Consider the following 5566-nt stretch of genomic DNA (forward strand, 5'->3'; position numbering starts at 1 on the left):
AATGTCTGAATGGTCCTCTCACTTTGACCATCCGTTTGAGGATGATAAGCGGTGCTCATATCCAATCTAGTGCCCAAGGCTTCTTGCAACGATAGCCAAAATCTCGATACAAATCGACTATCTCTGTCGGAAATTATAGAAACGGGAACACCATGCCTCGAAACAATCTCTTTCAAATACAAACGGGTGAGTTTCTCCATGGAATCGGTTTCCCTAATCGGCAAAAAGTGAGCCGACTTAGTGAGTCGATCTACAATCACCCAAATCGCATCGTAGCCACCCGAAACTCTTGGTAACTTAGTGATAAAATCCATAGTGATACCTTCCCACTTCCACTCGGGAATTTCTGGTTGTACCAACAATCCGGACGGTTTTTGATGTTCAGCTTTGACCTTAGAACAGGTCAAACACTTAGCCACATACGTAGCCACATCACCTTTCAAATTTGGCCACCAATACAGCTCCTTAAGATCATGATACATCTTTCCTGAACCAGGATGAATAGAGTACCTAGACTTATGAGCCTCATCCAAAACAAGTTGTCGTAGTTCACCAAACTTCGGAACCCAAAGACGTCCTACAAAGTACCTAGTACCATCTGCTCGAATCTCAAATTTCTTAGCCATACCTCTTACGTTCTCTTTCACAAAATTCTCTTCCTTTAAGGCTTCTTGTTGTGCCTCAAGAATCTGCCTTGCGAGGTTTGATCTAACTGTCATATTCAAGGCCCTAACCCTGCGAGGTTCAGTCCTTTCTTTACGACTCAATGCATCAGCCACAACATTGGCCTTACCCGGGTGATACAAAAGGTCACAATCGTAATCATTCAACGTCTCAATCCATCTTCGTTGTCTCATGTTCAACTGTTTCTGATCGAGGATATGTTGAAGACTTTTGTGATCTGTGTACACAGTACTCTTGACCCCATACAAATAATGTCTCCAAATCTTAAGTGCAAAAACAACGGCCCCCAACTCTAAATCGTGAGTTGTATAGTTCTGCTCGTGAATCTTCAACTGACGTGATGCGTACGCAATAACTTTCTTTCGTTGCATCAAAACACAACCAAAGCCTTGACGCGAAGCGTCACAATAAACAACAAAATCATCATTACCCTCCGGTAGAGACAATATCGGAGCGGTAGTCAGTTTCTTCTTCAAAATCTGAAAAGCATTCTCCTGTTCATCCTTCCACTCATACTTTTTCCCTTTATGCGTTAAAGCAGTCAGAGGTTTCGCTATACGAGAGAAATCCTGGATGAACCTTCGATAGTAACCTGCCAATCCTAAGAACTGACGAATTTGAGTAGGAGTTTTCGGGGTTTCCCACTTTTCAATCGCCTCAATTTTAGCAGGATCAACTTGTATTCCTTGTTTGCTAACAATGTGACCAAGGAACTGAACTTCTCTTAACCAAAAAGCACACTTAGAGAACTTAGCGTACAACTCTTCTTTCTTTAACAAATCAAGCACTAACCTCAAATGTTCTTCGTGCTCTTCATCACTCTTAGAATAGATAAGGATGTCGTCGATGAAAACAATAACGAACTTGTCCAGATAGGGTCTACACACACGGTTCATGAGGTCCATGAACACAGCAGGTGCATTTGTCAATCCGAACGGCATAACAAGAAATTCAAAGTGACCGTAACGGGTGCGAAAAGAAGTTTTTGAAACATCAGATTCTTTAACACGCAACTGATGATAGCCAGAACGAAGATCAATTTTTGAATAAATAGAAGAACCCTGAAGCTGATCGAACAGATCATCAATTCTCGGAAGAGGATAACGATTTTTAACAGTGAGCTTATTCAGTTCACGATAATCAATGCATAAACGAAAAGAACCATCCTTTTTCTTAACAAACAGAACAGGAGCTCCCCAAGGGGACGAACTAGGACGAATAAAACCCTTGTCTAACAATTCACGGAGTTGACTTGACAATTCTTGAAGTTCAGAAGGCGCAAGACGATAAGGAGCACGTGCTACAGGAGCAGCGCCGGGAACAAGATCAATTTGGAATTCTACCGCGCGTTGCGGCGGAAGGCCAGGTAAGTCATCGGGAAACACCTCGGGAAAATCCCTAACAATATGAACGTCATCAACGTTCTTTACTTCCTTACTAGGATCAACAACATGAGCAAGGATAGCATGACAGCCTTTGCGGAGATGTTTACGAACTCTCATACAGCTAATAAAGTTTAACTGTGTGCATTTCTTATCTCCAAAGACCATCAGTGGCTCTCCAATCACATCAGTAATACGAATAGCCTTATCATAACAGACGATCTCGGCACGGTTCGCGGACAACCAATCCATACCAATAACAATATCAAAACTACCAAGTTCAATCGGTATCAAATCTATCTCGAAATCCCTACCACCCAGATTAATGTTACACTTACGATGTACAGTCTTAGCAGTAAGTTCCTTACCATTAGCTACTTCAACAACATAAGTATTGTCTAAGAGAGTTAACGGCGTTTTGATTCTCGGACTTAATTTACTCGACACGAAACTTAAATCAGCCCCTGAATCAAATAACACATAAACTGATAAATCGTTGACTGAGAACGTACCAGTAACAAGCTTAGGATCTTCCTCCGCATCCTTAGCATTAATGTTGAACGCTCGGCCGCGTGCAGTCTCTGCAGTCTTCTTGTTGGGACAAGCATCTCGGAAATGCCCCGGCTTCCCACACTCATAACAAACCCTTGGATTACCTCCATTATTCGATTTCCCATTACCGTTACCGTTACCACCTCTATTACCAACATTATTATTATTACCACCAGTCGCGGGAGTAGCAGACCCCGGCAAAAGCACTGTACAATCTTTAGCAATGTGCCCTTGCTTAGAGCACCTCTTACAAGTAACTGTGCAGTAACCATCATGAACTTTATAGCAACGAGGGCACATACGCTGATTTCTGTTGTTAGCACCTGAGGTATCCTGTTTCTTCTGCTGATTTTGGTTTTGATTGCGGTTGTTATCCCACTTTCGTTTCCCATTATCAGCCTTCTTGACAACCTCCTCACTGCTTTCAACAACTGTAGTCTTGCTTCTTCTCAACACCTTGTCATTAAGTTTGTGGGCCATAGACATAGCTGCCTCAATAGTCTGGGGTTCACTGGACTCAACCTCGTGTTCAATCTTCTCGGACAAACCATCGATGTAAGCCTCAATTTTGCGGTCCTCATCCGCATAAACCCTAGGACACAGCAAAGTTAACTCGAAAAACCTTCGTTCATAGGCATCTAACTCGGTGCCATGCATTTTCAAATTCTTGAGCTCAACCTCTAGCTTCTTGAGCTCACCCCGAGGTCTATAGCGGGTGATCAATCTTTCCTTAAAATCATTCCAGGCCAAACCATAAGCTACATCGCTTCCCAAACTACTAACCAGATTGTTCCACCATGTCAAGGCACTATCCTTGAGAGTGCAACTAGCGAAACTAACTTTGTCCTCTTCACGGACTCGACTGACCCTGAAAATAGATTTGATTTTCTCGAACCAACGAGTAAGCCCTATTGGTCCTTCCGTACCACTGAATTCTTGAGGTCGACCAGCCATAAAAGTTTTGTGGGAGCATCCCACGTTGTTGTTCACATTGGCGTTAACATTAGCATTTGCTGCCATAGCAGCAGCAATTCCTTCATTGATCAGGCGTTGCATACGCGCTTCAGTGGACTCTCTTGGAGGCATGATCTTCAAAATAGAATAACACATCCGTTAGTACCAAGAATAATACTAGTGTCATAAAGGAATAGATCAAAACACGAAAAGACTAACCATTAAGATATTAGTCAACTAACACTATGAGTAATAACATGACAGTTATGATTGTTATAGAAATAACCATCACATGCATACATATTTTATGATAACATCATACAACATACATAGCACCTAACATACATGAACATATATTACGCATAACATAACATGCCAAGAGCCACAACATCAGAAATAAAACATGATAATGATAATAGATGTCATAAAAATAACCATCCATACATAATGAAAAATATCCCATAACAAAATCTTAATAAAATCCTCGGCAAAACGTCGTACATAACCCAAAATGAATGTATAAAAAGGACATTAAGTCTGATGAAATAGATAATCAATATGAATAATCACATCACATTCGCTTAGAGCGGGTGTGATAAGCTGGTCCAGCATGAGTCTCAGCAGGATCCTCATACTTACGCAACTTCCCTTTCACAACATCCAACTCTTCCTTCAACACACGAACAGTGCTCTCGAGAGCCTCGAACTTAGCATTAACTTCTCGATCACGCTTGCGGTTCGCATCCTCAACCCTATGCTTGAAAGTGATAAAGTTACCCATGTCGGCACGGATCTCGTCCATAACTTCATTATGTGGCAAGGTGCGCAAACAATCACTAAGGGCGTTAATACGTGTCACCTCATTATAAGCCCGGTTCATATGAGTAATTGTAGAAAAATAGTAATGAACAGGATCATCGATCTCTGGTTGATTATCACGACGTCTAGCAGGAGACGGTGGAGCAGGAGCAGCAACAGAGTTATCGCTCGAAGTCGACATCTGCAAACAGCAAAACCGCAAACCACATACCAAAAAGATATAAAAGCTAATAATATAACTTATACGAAATGAAATGCATAATAATGCTATAGCAAAAAGGTCGGGCTGTAGACTAGACTCTAATGCACCCTAATAACCACGGGTTGACCACATTAAGACCGCCTAGTTCCCTACAACCAGAGCTCTGATACCACATGTGACGACCCCGTCAAAACACTTAACGGATTCGTCAGTTGATCCTACAGCTTGATCGGACTTAAATGAATTAAATAAACAAAGTTGCATTCTTTTATTTCAAAATGTTGCCCAAAAAGGAAACAAACCCAATTAAGTAGTTTAAATCAACCAACCATAGTAATGAACCAAAAGTTGACACAAAACATTGCCAACAAACCCACAATTTAAATTATTCAAAATAGAATGCAAACTTAAGTTTCATAAATAGTTTCATAAAATCTGCCCAAATGCATGCAGACTCTTCTAACGACAGCGGAAGCATCAAATAACTCAAGTACCTGTGAAAACATGCAAGTAAACTGTCAACACAAAGGTTGAGTGAATTATAGGTTTAAATAAATAAGTAAACTTTAGACCACAAGATTTAAAAAAAATGTTAGAAAACATTAAACATTATTCCATTATCAATAAGCCACCTGATAACCACTTAACCCTTTATTTACCCTTGCCAAACACAATAAAAATATACACTTGGACAGTGTATCTACAACAAATTACGAAGTACTAAACATTCCGATTATAAATTGCTAGCGCGACTAGCTCGAAATGGGGTTGTCAAACCCGATAGATCTATCCGTAGGATTCGCGTTCACCGGTAGAAACCAATGATTACAGTTACCAGACTAGGGAATATTTTTGTCCAACTCACAATGAATAATTAAATTTAACTGTTACTTGTGTCTAAACGTAAATAAAAATCTGCATGTAATCACATCCCAAAAATATACTTTGAAAAGTATGTAAAAACGGGACTATA

Source organism: Rutidosis leptorrhynchoides, chromosome 8 (genome assembly GCF_046630445.1).
Source record: "Rutidosis leptorrhynchoides isolate AG116_Rl617_1_P2 chromosome 8, CSIRO_AGI_Rlap_v1, whole genome shotgun sequence".
Taxonomy (NCBI): domain Eukaryota; kingdom Viridiplantae; phylum Streptophyta; class Magnoliopsida; order Asterales; family Asteraceae; genus Rutidosis; species Rutidosis leptorrhynchoides.